This window comes from Lonchura striata, chromosome 1A (assembly GCF_050655825.1).
Source record: "Lonchura striata isolate lonStrDom1 chromosome 1A, ASM5065582v1, whole genome shotgun sequence".
Taxonomy (NCBI): Eukaryota; Metazoa; Chordata; class Aves; order Passeriformes; family Estrildidae; genus Lonchura; species Lonchura striata.
The window spans coordinates 22,044,393-22,060,716 of record NC_140741.1 but is presented as its reverse complement, the minus strand read 5'-3'; the positions used below and the strand labels follow the sequence as shown (position 1 = coordinate 22,060,716).

Here is a 16,324-nt window from a genome sequence, read left to right as displayed (position 1 = left end):
GAAAAGGTGGGACGTCCTACCCTGGACACTTCGTGCTTCTCTTCTGGCAGAGGGGAAGAAAAATCCAGAGCTCCTTTAATCACTTAGCCTCAAATTAAACTACTCCTCCACCAAAGTTTGAACTCTAGAGGGGTGACACATCTCTGCAGAGCTTCAGACCCAGGCCCAGTCTCCCATTGGCAAAGCCAGTGTCTGCCTCGGGCATTTCATTACCACAAGTTCTCGCTGCCTCTTCTAGAAATGGACTCTGTGCCCAGGAGGATCAGCACAGCCTCCAATTGTGGAAGGAGAAATGTCCATGATGGTGCCTTAGTGGATGCACAACCAGGCTGATTCATCTGGGCTGGTAACACTGCACTGGCTACTGATTACTGAATTACTGCCTCTCAGTTAATTCATCATGTTCTCTGCAAGCAAGAGAATCTCACTGATCTTAAAATAAGATGCAAACAGTGAGAGTAGAGCAGAATACAGGAGTGTTAAGCATTTAATTTCAGTAGGTCTTGTCCTTCACATAAAACTTTCACTGAGTAAATTCATAACAGACAAGATAGGCACCACTTCTAGATTAATTTACACTACTTTGGCTTTCTATAAAGGGACAGATAAAAAAATTGCAAGAACTTTTCTCAAAATTACAAAAAACCCCATGAAACTATTTTAATTAGTCAGCATAAAGAACATCAAACTTCAAGATAAACCTGTGCAGAATGTGCATATTCACAGGAATAGAAAGTTTCCACAAACTGCTTTTCCTGTCCATATGATCCCTTATTTATTTCCCCAAAAAAAAAAAAAAAAAAAAGGAAGAGTGAAACACATCAAGTCCTGTTGGACTGCTGATAACTAGTGTGACTGTGCACATGAAGTCAAACATCATGTCCCAGTGCCACCTCCCTCAAGCAGCAAGAGGACAGTGCCTGCCCAGCAGGCACAGGACAGAAGTCAGAGCTGACAGGACAAGAGGGGGCAATGCTTTACAGACACAAATGTGCATTATGTGGCAGAGTTGAGGCTGGTGCCTGGACTGAGGCTTCATCAGTCAGTAGAAAGTACACAAAGGAGGCCTCAGCTTAAAAAAACCCTCAGCCTACCTCCCGTGCTCTTCGTAGGTTCTCCCATAAGCACACCTTCAGTATTTCCTCCTGCTCTGTTTGCATGTATTCCTCCTCCCCATGCTGAGTGCTGCACAAGCCCATCAGATGAATGAGACCTTTATAAAGCTCACAGGTGCTCTTGTGCCTTTCTGTTCGTGTAAAAAATAGGGCAGTGAGCCAGGAAAGCCAAATGATTATATATACGTTTAACGGGTTTAGGAAGGATGGAAGGGTGTGGGAGAAGGGGAAGGAAGGAGGGAGGTAAGTTTAACACTACAGCATTATTTTCATGGATAATTTTGTTGGGAAAAAGCCCCAAAACACTGATGTGTATGTGCAACAGAGCAAATGAAAACAAGGCAGGTTTCTGGATTCTTTCAGCATGTGATGTGCTAGGTGAGAGTTGACACTATGCACACAATGAAAGAAATGCACAAAAGGATTAATCACACAGGCAATTGCAAACCAGAGCTCCCACAGCTGGATGAGAGTAAAGACTAAATTGAGTTGTAGCAAAAATATGTTAAATCAATATTAACCACAGACAGCAGGAGCAAATCTTTATTTAGAGATGGTTTACACAACCCTCCCCCCTCTCTCGCTCCACACCCCCCAATCCCATACAGATGCTGTTTGTGAAAGGTGTCTCAGTACTGTGAGGCATGGTTGGAAGTGCACCAGCAGATCCTACTAAGGAAAGGACTGGTGAGGCAGGATTCATGCCCAGCTGGAAGTCACACCTTGGTGCTGAGGGATGGGCACTGCTGTGCCAGAGCTGCGAGAGCCAGCGAGGACACAGACGTGGCACAAATGACACCTTGGAGAGTCTGTGGTGGCTCCTCTGGGCAACTCACATGGGTAAAGAAGCACGAAGCCTCCTCCTTTTCCCATCATGGCTCCAGACCACCTCTTCTGGATACCTACCCCAGACTTCCAGGATAAATGCCTGTGTTAATCACGAGGGGCCCTCGTGGGGAAACAAGCTACACAGAGCAGCAGCAGATGAGCAGGCAGTGAAACATCAGAAAAATATGTTTTCTCTAACAGCAGCCATTTAATGCTGGCAATGCCTTTTCAAAAACAACCTAGGATGGGCATTAAGCTTGGATGAGTACTGTGTATCCTCCCTTGCAGTTTACATCATTTACATGGAGACCAAATATGCACCAAGCCCACTAGGAACTTGCCTGATTCCTTATGATGCAGGGCAGGAAAGGCACAGACAAGCCAAGGCAGCTTTCAGACAGTGACAAGGCATTCATTGCTACCACAACTTTCCCCTCATTCTGTAATCACTCTCTGCAGAACAACTGAAATAAGGCTCCTGGAATTTATTACAGAGGACTCACTTTGTTGTGAATGTGCAGGAAGCACTGCAGCTACACTGGAGAGGAGAGATAGTTTCATGCTACTTCTTCACAGAAGCCCAATATAGTGCTTAAGGGCTAGCACACTGCCAAGAAAGCCTGAATTTTGGGTCCATGCTTAGCTCTGATGTGGACCTGTGCATCAGTAGCAAATAATTTCTCTGCGCACAAGCTCTCCCACTCTTAGATGGGAAAAACCCCACTCTTGCAAGAATTCCTGATTTGTCTACTGAGCTTTAGAAGACTTAAAGCAAAAGGCACTGTATAAGAAGTACAATTCTATGCTAAAGCTCCTTTAGAGTAGCTCCTCTTCCCTAAAGGACAAGCACTTCTCTCTTCTTTCTTGATCACCACACTCTCAAATCTAAACACTTTTCAGTATTCAATTAAATTTTTAGGATCAATAACTTGGAAATGTGGACAAAACCGGTCAAGCCTCTCCTATGCTTCCTGTCTCCATGATTTACAAGGAATACCTTGTAAGCTCTTGACATTTGTCATAAGCATCCATTTATCAAGAGTTATTAAAATATAATCTGGTTGGATGAGACAGACTGCAATCCAGAAACAAACCCAGGCACAGCCTATGCAAAATTTAACCTAGATAGAATGGCATGCTTGTATTTGGACATGCTACAAGGTGGGTTTTTTTGACAGCAGGATTTTCTTGGAAGTGGAGAAAGAGGAAACAGGGAAGGAGGTTAACAAAGGTATTTTTAAACATGCTGGGTTGCCAGCTTCAACAGCTAAATTCAGGACTGTACTGCAACCAACCAGACCAGATGACACACACCTGAGCTAATGGGAGAAGCTTACCACATTGCTTTAGTTCCCCAGCTTTTGAAAGCAAAGACCTGTGGGGGCTGGATTAGCTTGGCAAAATAAAAGTATTCTTGGAATCTGATTTACTTTTTGGGAAACAGAATTAACTTAAAGATATCTCAGTGCTTACTAGCAAGTGGTATGCCCCATCAACCCCACCAGTTCCCTACCAGGCTGTGTTTCTAGGAAGGTGTCACTGAGGAATCTGGAAGGTACAGATGGATTGCTTCCATGTTTATTCTTTTATTAGGAATTTGTTTCAGTGAGCACCTCTATCATAACACAGCCTGATTTATGCACACCTTGCAGCAGGGAAGACAAATGAACCAAATTTTCCATGGAATGAGATGACCTCATGCTTTTAAAATAAATTTTATTTTAAGAATTTTTGTAAGGGACAAGACTTTGCCCTTAACAGCAAGCTGCAACCCAGAACCTGTGTCAGTCTAGATGACTAACTGCATTACAATCTACTGACAATGTCTTATTTCAAAGCTCTTCATTTCAAGAACCACCTTTATGGTTTACATATTTCTTGGGAACAAGCCAGTAACTTGGGGCACTGGCAATCTTTATTCCCACAGGACCAAGGTCACGATTGCACTTCGTTAGGTGCAAGAAAAAGAACACAAAGCCTTTTAATTTGCCTTTATGTGAGCAGCAAGGAGAGGCTTCTGCACTTGCTTCGCAGCAACAGAATTTCAGAAGAGAAACAGATGAGGGAGAGGAACCTGTACAGTGCTGCTGGATCTACCATTTCATGGCAGGGTCTCAGAACTGCTTTGGAGAAAAGACCCCTGTTGTATTGTGTTATTTGGTTTGTCCCTGGTTTTCCCTTATTTATGATTTCATCTCAAGTTGTCTCCCCTTCCCTGAATGTCGATCCCATCCCCACTCCTCCCAAATCCCTAAAAATTTCCTTGTCGATCCCCATATCTCCTCCCTGGCACCTTGTCTGTCACTCGACTGTCCAGCCCCTCTCTCTAGAAGCTTCCACGAAGGGTATTGAGTGATTGGCCAAGGGCCAGTTCCCCAATATGTTGTCCTGCTTTTCAATTACTTCATGTCCCACTCCCCTCTATCACCCTGTTGGTGGATAGCCAAACCCCTCTCTTGTTTCCACCCCCTAAGAAAAGGGGCTGCTCCAGTCTCCTTGGGGGCTTTCCAGCGTTGTACCCCTGAGGCCAGGAGCTCCTGGGAGCTACCAGGAAACCTTGGATTTATACAACCTGGATTGTCTCCTCCCAGTTCCCTCAGTGCCTTCCGAGGAAAGGGCTCACAACCCTTAGCCGCTCTTCTGCGCTCCTGAGCACAGAACGGTGTTCCCTGCAGCCTGTGTTGGAGCTAGCAGGGAAGCACCAAGAAGACTTCTGGTGGACACTGTGGGAGACCCCTGTAGTAAGCAGACTAGCAGTTAAAGACTGCAATGGAAAATCTAGATCAGCTCCACTGACAGAGGGAGCGAATTCTTCCCCACACCCCTCAGCACTACGTGCAGAGATAAAGCTTTGCCCCTTGATGCTTAGCAGAAGTCTGACTTTCAAATCAAAACAGTACTGTGTCATCTGGCTGTCTGGGCTACACTGTACATGTGGCGTCAGCTTGATCTTCTCAGACTGGAGAAATGCTGGAGATAAAGTACATGCAAATAAAAATAGTTTAAAGAAGAATGCTGGTGATAACGCCCAGTTGTACCTTGTTGTTTCATGCTCCCAAACGTTCTTTAAGAGCTGCTTGTGCCTTACAGGGAAACGGGCAGCGCTTTCTGCTTATAAAAATAAATTAGTCTCCAAATTTCTTTCTGCCTAATCCTATCAGAGGAGACACTGAATCAGGATGAATATGTTCAAGGGGCTTTTTGGATCAGTAGCAGACCCTGATACCAGGGATACCAATAGCCCTCATGCTCCCTTTGTAGCACAGGGACTGAAGCAAAGGGTCAAAATGGGAAAAAGAACTGTCATAATTATCTGTAGCCTAGATGATTGTAAGGTCTGAGGGCTCAGATTTCAGGGAAAATGAGAAGTATGTGACCCACAAAACCCTCAAGCAGTCCAATTTCTATTTTAAATAGTGAAGAAGAATTCAGGCTGTGTAGAGACACCTAAAAAGTGAAAAAAGGAGTGGTCAGGCATACATTTCAAGAAAAGCAAGAGCTGTGTTGCATCATGTGCAAAATAATGCCTTATCTGTATAGCTACCAACACCATGAAACAATAGAAAGAGGAAAAGACAAATCATTGTCTTCCATTAAGGGAAGAAAAATACTGAAATAGTCTTTTCAAAGTCTCTAAACACCAAAATAATTAATGTGGGTGTGCTGGCTTTGACTGGGATAGAGTTTACTTTCTTCACAGTAGCTGGCACAGAGCTGTGTTGTGGATTTGGGATGGAAACCGTGTTGATAACTCAGGGATGTTTTGGTTATTGCTGAGCAGTGCTTGCACAGAGTCAAGGCCTTTTCTGCCCCTCACACCAGCCCAGCATCACGGAGGCTGGAGGTGCACAAGAAGCTGGGAGGGGGCACAGCCAGGACAGCTGAGCCCAGCTGACCCAAGAACATTCCATGGCACAGGGTGCCATGCTCCGTGTACAGAGCTGGGGAAGGAGGAGGAAGGGGAGAGTGTTGGCAGTGATGGTGTTTGTCTTCCCAAGGCACTGCTGTGTGCTGGGGCCCTGCTGTCCTGGGGATGGTGAACACCTGCGGGCCCATGGGAAAGGGTGAATTAACGCTCTGTTCTGCTTTGCTTGTGTGCATGGCTTTTGCTTTCCTATTAAATTGTCTTTCTCTCAGCCCACGAGTTTTCCCACTTTTACTCTCCTGATTCTCTCCCCATCCCACCAGTGAGGGAAAGAGCAAATGGCTGCCTGGGGCTTAGGTACCAGCTGTGGTTAAACCACAACAATAGGTCAACAGCAATAAAAAATACATCTATAAGAGAGAGAATCACATGAGCCCCTCTGATGATGTGTTTTCCCAAAAATAACCATGGGCACTTCTTTTGCCCCCGAACCCAAAGAGCTGAATAAGATTGTGTTACGGCTGCACAGGCATGTTGCAAGATAATACAGGATGTGAGCCAGATTCTCACCTCACGTAAATCAGCAGAGCACTGCTGGAGTCACTGCAGTTATTTTGAACAGTCCCAGCGGAGGATCTCGCCACACATTTTTGTGTGATATACAAAGCTCACAAGCAGCGTGACCAGCTTTATTAAAGTTCATATTTTTCCAATCGCAAGTGTCTCACATGCTTCATTATTCAAATTTTATATAAAGAAACCATTAAGATCTCAAGGTGCCCGGAGGACCAAAGACATTTTAAAGAAAAACTATTAGAAGCAAGGCAATGAGTATTAAAAGTTGAGGTTTGTTGGTTTTTTCCTGCTTGTTCTAGTTGGGTCAGGAGAGCTAGCAGGTTAAGGAGAGGGCGACAAAAGGCCCACTGGAACCATTTCCTCTCTTTCTTCCTGAGTAGATCAGAATTAATCTGGTTTGTTTAATTTTTCCTCTTATAACATGGGTCAAAGTATTTTAAAAGACTGAGAATCACAGACCTCTTGCTTAAAATCTTTGGGCTCACACATATGACAAGACTGGGCAGAAAAGGTTAAGTTCAAATCAGCTTGAGCCTCTAGGGACACTTTGAAGTACTTTAGGATAATCGAAATTCTTAAGGACTCCTTTAATGCCTAAGTAAACTAACAAATGCTTTTGGAACAGTCTAGCATCCCCTAAGGAAAAAGAGCAGTGTAGTAATAATCACTGAAATACCCAAATAGTCTAAAAAAAATTGTCTGATAAAAAAATCCTATTAGAGCTGCTCTCTTCCATCAGTAAAGGTAATTGCATTTTTTTTTGCTTTCTAAAAACAGCAGCCACCATCTTCCTCCCAAAGAGAGTTAGTCTTCAAAGAGAAGTGCCATTCCTGGTAATTTGTGACAGACTATCCAAAGGAAGTTAACCATTTAGGGTTGGACTGTGTTCTTGCTGCGAGATTCAGACAATACCATGATGCCCTGGTCCAGCCATTGGAGAACAATGAGGAATTTAGCTCCTCAAGCAGCGGTCATGAACAACATGCTGTATCCTGGCTTTGGACAAAAATACACTTGAAAAGGAGTTGAATAAACAACTAGTTTGGAAGGTGAGTTCCTTCAGAGCTCTACTGCTATGTGTTTTGTATATGCACATGTCTAGAAGCAACAGAGGGAACACTGTCGTATCTCCAGAAGAGAAACAACAGAATATTTTTATGACTAAGTGACCCATGACATGTTACAACTGGGTACCATGCTTCCTCCTCAAAACAAACACTTATGTTGTCCAAAGTTACACATAGTTGCTAGAAAAAAATAGAATAACTGCTCACAAACTTGGAATTGTGTTTCCTAAGAAAAAAGATTACTTTGGGCAGGGAAGTGAAATTAGAGCATGTGATACAACCACAAGAACATTATTTTACATCCTTAATTCTGTGTAATTTCAGAAGGGATCTACTGACCTGCCAGCATGTGGTCAGGAAGGCAAATTCCCTCTCCTATTATGTGCAAGGAGAAAGAATAGAGAGGCTTGGGTTTTTTCCATTTTCTACAGCAATGTTAATTCATTTAGGATGAGGCAAGGAAGTTATACATCACACGCTGTTCCTGGGAAATCAGCATGACATTTTCTCACTGCCTCTCTTGCTTAATCCACCATTTACCCAAGTTGGATGGATGTCAGTACAGCAGGCAGAGCCTTATCCAGAATTGGACAAGGCCAGCAGCTATTGGCTGATAGCAAATACAACAGCAGCAGCAGTCCTCTGCTCCAGACCATGGGATCTACAGAGCAGGAAGGTCTCAATGCTTTGTACCTCACACAATCAGACACACAGGGGGCTGACAGGATCCTCATTACTTGCAGGAGGGACTGGAGACCCACTCTGAGCTAGTCCTGTCAGCAGGGGCTCTGACCCAGCACCTGACACAGGAGACCTTGAAGAGGTGGGAAATAGAACAAGCAGACTGCCTGTGACTAGATCCTTGCAAAGTGGTAATAGGGGGTGAACAATCCCCTGTGAGGGGAGTCCAGTTGGGGTGTGGGAAGAGCACAGTACAGAGCAGAATCTTGAAGTGAGAGTGAAACAAACATGGCAGTTTTGCTAATTTTCTCCCCAAGGTAATATCAAGACTTCCACTCCTTCACCTGAAGGTGAAAGCAAAAGGGGTTGGTAATGATGGTCTGGATCAGATTCCCATTTAAAGCGGCCTCTAGAGAAGTACAAGTGTTTCACATCAATGACCAAAGCAGCTGTGGAACTAATTGCAACACTTTTCCCAACAATTCATCAACTGCAGTAAAGACACTATGTCCATATTCCATTAATAAAAGTCAAAAAGAGTGAACAATTAGTACCCAAATGTGTTAACAACTGGAGTGGGGGAATTATGACTTTTGCTGGAGACAGAATCCTGGTAAATTCAAGGGGTGGCTCATAACTAGTTAAACTGTCTGGGGGAGAAGGATCTCTACTTTGGCCAAAGACAGTGGCTAAATCAGTGAAAGGACTTCTAAGTGTGCCAGGTTCCGTGCTTGTACAGTAGCAATCCCCTCTGCACACGAGCTGCTCAAAGCAGAAGCACAAACTCTGCCAGATCTCCCTTCATGGAGCAGCAATGTCATGTACTCACAACAGTTGTGCAACTCACACACAGTATCACTGCTGGAATTATGCCCAGACTCAGCCCTGGTCATTCATAAATATGGACAGAGCACAAGTCCTTGATTATAAACACTCTTACATGCAGTTATGCAAGTGAGTGAATAATTCAGACTTTCTTCCCAGATACAGCATTATATCAAGCTGTGTAAGAACACAGCTCTGCTCTGGCACAGTCTGACATCTCTGCACATCGACCCTTTTCTCCAGCACAGCTTGTAAACTGGGGAGGAACAAAGTGTACAGAAAAGCCTGCAGAAATGTGACCTCTCATGGCATCACCCTCTCCCTCCTGAGTTCACTCTCTCTCCTGCCTGGCTCCCACTGTGTTCACTTTTTGACTAACACCAGGATCCCAAGAAAAGAGAGGTATACCAACAGCCTGCTGGGCTGACACATGCCCAAGGCTGGCAGTGTTATGCCAACAAGACTGTGGCATTTTGAAGTCCAGGGAGGGTTTCAGCAGAAGCACACCCATAGCCAAGTCCAGCTGTACTGGCTGCAAAAATGCAGCCCAGAGAGAGAGGATCATTGTGGGAAAGTGAACTCTAATCTCACAGACTCCATCACAAGCCATCAAATCCATTTCAATATCACATATGCACTTCACAGGGTTGCTATAAGAACCAGATAGATGAAAGTTAGAGGAGTTTAAATTTAACAAAGTGTTTCCATCTTTAGTAGAGCAGAAAATACTACCAGCATTCCCCACAGTTACCCAACACTCTCTACAGAAACACCATTTTCTCAGTGACTTGCTCAGGCACCTCAGTATTGACTGACTTCCTTCCTTCCTTGATTCTCCCAATTTTCCCTTGCCTACACCATCTTTGAAATCCATTTCCTTGACTCATACTGTGTCATGATACCATGTGTTACAGACAGAGGGTTCTACAAAAGCTCCTTCTAGGTCCAGTGAGAAGTACCCTAGGCAGCCCAGCCTCACCCTGCACTGCTCCAGGACCCAGCTCCAATTTCCTGCCCTGCAGCCATTTAACAGAGCTGGCTGATTTAACACCTCAAGAGTCACATGTGAAAGAAAATGCTCTGGCCATATCTTTCCTGCTGTATGTGTGTGCATCCAATTTGCATACAAGTAATAAAGCAAGTGAGTGCAAAGTGGTCATTACTTTTCAAGGTGACTTTCCAGCCCCAGTCAAATTTAGCCTTTAAAAAATTTCCTTTGAAAAGTACACTATTATCTACATGCATCCCACCAGAAAAACAGACAGCAGCTTTTTGCAGGTTTAGTTATTTGATCCCTGCAGCAACACACTCCTGACACAGTTTTATAGCACTCTGTGGAGTTTTCTAGCAATACTTCTTCCATCTCTCTCTAACAGACAGTGGAAGTGGAGCACGCCCCTCGTACGGGTGTAAGCACGTTTCCAGACTTTACAGCCAGCCCACAGCTGCATAATATTAAACACAAAAGTAAATTATCATTCCCTATTGCATTATATGAAAGGGCAGAATACAGCTAACTGCTTAAACCTCTACATAATTCTTTTAACCTAGAAGAGAGAAAGTGCATGCTTTGAAAGCTGTTTTTCTTTGAAATGTTCAACTAGGTCTGCTGTTCTAGGTGAGTATTTCATATAGATAGTGCTAAGCAGAAGAAATAATTCCTTCCACACTCTTTCATAATACAAATTCTGATATAAAACCACATTAGAAGTCAGCCTGATAAGAGCTCAGACAGGTACTTTACAAATGCTCAGCTGATTCTTCAGATATTCACAATAAAGTAAAAAATTTTACTTGTTGCCTTGCTATGAATTTGGACTATGTTTGACAGTTTTGCTTTGGTGTTGTACTATGTTTTGCAAATGTTCAGCAATTTGGTTTGGTGCTCAATAGTTAACCACAGCAAGAAACAAACACAAGGAGAAAAAAAAAAAAAAAAAAAAAAAAAAAAACCCAGAGCATTTCAATTATCTAATTTTACCATAAAGTATCTACACATTCATGAATAAAATAAAAAGCTCCCACCTTAAAGTAATTTATTTTTCTGCAGCTAAGGACCATTTTGTGGCCAGAGGAAAAGGTTCCCAAAAGTGCTTCTTCCAGAGCTTTGTGCACACTGTAAAAACCTGACAGTGCCTGCAGAGACTGTTCTCCTGATCACTTTTTATGCCTGCACTGTGCAAATGCTACGTACAAAGTGGGTGAGAGTGTTTTTTAAAAGCAAACAGAAAAATCATAAAAAGGAGGTGCTTGAATTCTTTACTTCAGTTTGGATGAAAGCTTGAGGTATTGTATGTCTTCCTCAAAAAGCAACCATTTCTCTTCTAAACACAAAACATACTTTAAAGACCTGTAACTTGTTGCTTATTGTATACATGAAAGAGAGTATGAACTAACCTTCACTTCAATGTATTCAAGATTATTGGGCCAGCAACCATCTTTTCATCTTTAGTTTAGTACTCAGTACTGTGGGGCCAGGTTTGCTTACCCCAAAGACAGTCTCCATGGAAGTGTTTGTTTATGGGGAGAGAAAGCATCATGGAATTATTTTTGCTTGACTTTATAGGGAGTTGTGATGCCTCTCTGGATGTACTTTATATTTCTAATGCCAGTTCACATGTCTAATCAGCTTTAAACCTCCCAAGAATATACTCTCAGATCATGTTCAGAGGGACACAACACTGACACTCCACACTGTCTTCCTCTTTATTTTTAAATGCTTCTACTCTTCTGCCTGTGGGGAAAGGAGACAAGCCAGCATGCCTGCAGAGATAGTGTTGTGGGCTCCCAGCTCCTGCCAAGCTCTGCAGCAGTCTGGGTTTTTTGCCTGGCTCCAACTGAGCTCTCACTACTCACCCTCTCTGAGCACTGCCTGCTACTGCTGAGTTCACAAAGATCCCCAAATGAAGAGTTAAAAGCTGCACAGGAAAGTTGGAGCAAGCCTGCAAAAACATTTTGATAAGCATGTGTGCAAGTGAAAAGGCAACAGTACACAATAGCCAGGATCCCACGTGCTCTGCCCTGGGCTAGACATAAATTCTCCATCCCACTCCTCTGCTCTAAGTGATTCCAGGTCACATCCATACATCATGGAGCTTTACTGTTGTGCTCACGGAATTTAAACTTGGGGCAGGAAGCAGCTGGGCTCCAGTGTATGATCTCATATGGATCTGGGCATATATTTCCATGGGACCATGGTACAGCTTTAGAAGGCTTAATTTCAGCTCCATATCTATTTTTCTGCTAGGGAAGGAAATGCCATGTGGACTCTGGCACAGGCAGTGGAGAGCTGATGGCAGAGTATCTCCAGAGAGAACCACTGTGTTACAGAGATGTTGAAAACCAAACAGCTACCCAAAATTGAGAGAAATATAAAATTTGAGAAAGAAATAGCAAAGCGCAGGCTCATCCCCGAACTGACCCAGAGCACAGGCAGTTTTATACAGAAGTGGAACCCAGGGCAGACGGGGTCCTACACTGGAAGCTCAGTTTGTACCATGGGCTGCATTGCACAGAAAGATGCAGAGGAAAGCTGGATTGAGGAATTGGCATTGAACATTGGCATGGGGCATCCATCAGTCTCTGCATGTAGAGCCTGGGAGCCAGAGAGTTCTCTGCCATTGCACACCACGAGTCACAGCAACCTGAAGTCACTATTAGAAGAGACTTTGATCCCCAGAAAGAATATGCTGAAGTTGGAAGGGACCTACAAGGATCATGGAGTCCAGCTCCTGGCCCTGCACAGGACCATCCCCAAAAGTCACACCATGTGCCTGAGAGTATTGTCCAAATGCTTCGTGAACTCTGTCAGGCTCAGTGCTGTGACCCCTTCCCATTCCAGTGTCCCACCAGTGGGAAATACTCATTTTTATAAACTGACACCAGAATAATTAACAGAAGTGTCACGAGAAGTTCCCGTAATGCCTACATGCACACTAACATGCAATACCCAGTAAAAGCAGCTGTGTTTTCACACAGTTAGATCAAAGAGCCTGTGGATCAAGAAGGTCATGGTTTGGTTACAGTGTCTAAACAACTAAATCAGTGGGTACCATTGGGCCTGTCACCTGATCTCATTACCCTGATCTCACCAGCTCTGGAATTTAGTGACCTTCCCAGATCAATATTTCAGAAATTACTGAAGTTTTATAGTATGCAGAGATTCTCTCAGAGTTGGCTACATAATTATATCAAAAGTTCAGGAAAGGGGAATACTTGTCCCCCCTTTCCTGTCAGCATACATTTTTCAATTGCTCTGGAATACAGCACACACACAGAGGGAATAAGGATTTTCCTTTGCAATTTGAATCAGAATATTCTTTTCATTAGAACATTTTGGAGATTTTTTTTTTTTTCTTCAATCAGATTTGCATTACAGGCTCTCTTACAATTTTTTACCTCATGTTTTCCAGGACAGTGTAAAGACATATAGGAAGCTTTACTCCCCAGGTTTTTTTTCTCATTTTCCCCTCTGTAAACAGAAAGTCAGGCTCCTTGGCTGTCAGCATCTAATCATGTGCAATTGTATTGCCTTTTGCCAACTTTCATTGTAATATCAGGCAAGAAAGGAAGAGGAAGCCAAGATCAGTTCATAGCCAACATACTGATACTACTTTGTTTTCTATGCACCCGACACGTTTGCCTGGTTCCAGTTCTCCAAAAAGCCAACACTGGCCACACAAATTAAATTAACTTGAATTTCAATCTCCAAGCTTTGGGTTTCTTTCTTTGTTTTTAATTTTGTTTTACACAATAAAAAATAACCTACTTTTAAAAACTTGGCTAAAGCTTCTTCCTTAAAGTTTTATTAGTTCTGCTGCACAAGAATAAACCTGGCAACAAAATATCACAGCTTTATCATGAATCCCTCATTATTTGGATTTTTCTGAAAGCATCAATATTAAAATTGCATGATTGCATAAGGAAGTGAAGCTTGGACACAGATAAAGAGGCCCAACCAGAGTTTATTTCTAGGCTTGTTTTTGCTTGGTAGAACCAAAAGCAATCTCAAACTCTTGAAACCTGTGAGCAAGTAAAAACACGCTTATGGCTTGAATAGCAAAAGTGGGAGTCAGCAAGGTTAGGCTTACCTTCACTCCTTGCCAAAAAAACCAAAACCAAAACCAAAAACAAAACAAAAAACAAACAAATTTCTTCTAAAAGGTTGCACAATATTTTGGAGTTTGAATAATGAATCTAAGCATTCAAAACCCTGCAGTTGCGCATTCTGCCGACGGCAATGGCATGCAAGCATGAGAGGCTTTCCTTGCCACCTGGAAATATAACACCCACCCCCAGCAGCACTGCAGCACAAACTGCCATCCCTCTGAGATGGCCAGATGGCTGTCTCAGCAAAGAGACAGGTCTTGAAAAGCAAGGACTTGCGCCAGTGGAAAGTCTCCTGTTCTCCAAGAGACACATTTCCTGCCAGAACTGCGAAAGATTCCCCCAACACTTCTGTTCCCAGCATTCACACACTGAACAGTAGGGATGATGATTATTTAGGAGGTTTGGCTGTTACCAGAGCATTCTGTGGAAGAGCAGTGACATTTCTACTGCTAACTAAGCTTCCCAAGCCTACCTACAATGCTGGGATATACAAGCCCTGAAACTGATTGAATGCAGTTAATCCTGCTGGGACTGCCACACTGACTTCTCCAAGTTAAAGTGTATAAAGTTAATTTATTCTGCTCTGTATTTCAGAGTTCACACTTCAATTTAGAGCAACTCCAGGAGTTCAGAGGTGCTGATCTTGCTTTACAGCAAGGTAATAAAGATCATAATCAAGCCTTCTATGCTGCTAAGGTATTTCTTACTCGACCATGTTGGGAAAGGTATATTCCTCTCATCACAAAGGTATGCGTAGCAAGATACCACATTGTGTAAAGATTATTTCTCCTGATGTGGCTGTCTCTGACCTTAACTGGGGCATTTAAACACCCTTACAGACTAAGCATAAACAAGAGAATGCTCTTCAGAGACAAAAACTAATTTAAAATAATCCATTTAACTTGTATTTGACAGCTAGAAGAATGCTGGTTGCTTGCTTGCTTTTAGATAGTGAGCTTAATGACCCTTCAAAAACAACTCCAAAATATGCTGTGGTGACATTCCATGAACAGTGAGGTCTGGGAGTTCCCTTTTAATTTCTTTTTTGGTAGTCAACAGTGAGGGAAATGATGGTTTCAGTAATTTATCTCTCCCTTCTTATACATGCATATACAAGTGCCAAACTTTATATACTAAAGCAAAACTAGAGCTGCACCCATATTCACCTGTGCCACTGCTGAACTCGCTGTTTTACCCAGGGATTCCTCACACAAATCATTAATATCTTGATGGTTAAAAAAAATCATATGCTTGCATATCCAAGTTTATTAACTCAGAATGAGTCTGTAAATAATGTGTAAATGTTGGAGGTAAAGGAAATGAAGCTGTAAGTGAAGAGCACAACAAATGAGCTACTGAAAAGATACACTGTTCATGCCACTGCTCCTTGTAATATTGAAAGAAAAAAAAGAATGGGAGCATACTTGTTAGAAACACGTTTATTAAGAGACACATTTACAAGAATCAGTGTTTTACACAACTTTCTTAGGCCAAATTTCAATTTCAGTTTCTGTGGTCCTTCACCAGGATAAGACTTTGACCAATCCTCTAAACCATAACTGTTTCCACCTTATTCTGAAACACAGTCAAGATTCAGCATATAATAAATTCAGGAGCTGAAGAAACAATGAGACCAAAAAATGATGTATCATCTGAGACTTCAGCTTCTGCAAAGATATTAAGTCATTGCTAAAGGAATGACCCTAATTACTGGGCCTCTACTTTGATTTTTTTTTTTTTTAGATACAGCATGCATAAAAATATTTTTAAAGGGGGGAGAGAGAGGGAGGGGGAGAGACAGAGGGAGGGAGGCAGGGAGGGAGGGAGGCAGGGAGGAGAGGCAGAGAGATAGGGAAAAGGGAGGGGGAAAAAAAGAGAAAGAGAGAGAGAGACAGAGAGATGCTCATAGGAAATGTAAACAACAGCCAGCTAGTAATTGAAAGAAATAATTGTTTCCCATTATCTCTGACAGGCAAAGCCTAGATTTAAAGTGAAATTGCAAAAACACAAATTATGCAAGACGTGGTTTCCATCTAAGCAAAAGAAGTCTGTTTCTCTGAATGTTGCAGTTTTGGAGTTGAGTGCACTCACCCTGGGACAAGCTGCTAGCCAATTTGGACCACATGTATTCCCACTAATTTTTTAAAACTGCTAAAAATGTTTTTGATTTTCACACTAGTGGTAGCCAAAGCTTTGTCTGAATAGACATTGTCTGTGCAATGCACACATTTAATTTAAAGTATATTAGTCAATTTGAA

General features: G+C 42.7%; 1 protein-coding gene across 9 annotated transcripts in view; it reads right to left on the bottom strand.

Moving 5' to 3' along the window:
• Positions 1–16,324, bottom strand: part of TBXAS1 (thromboxane A synthase 1) — a 242,173-nt gene that overhangs the window by 200,319 nt on the left and 25,530 nt on the right. The window contains exon 1 of one of the 9 annotated variants that reach the window (XM_085568341.1): positions 10,983–15,726. The exons of the other annotated variants lie outside the window; for them this stretch is intronic. The gene's annotated coding sequence lies outside the window, so the exon portion shown is untranslated. Of the gene's footprint in view, positions 1–10,982; positions 15,727–16,324 lie in introns of those variants that run through there. 9 annotated transcript variants of the gene reach the window in all.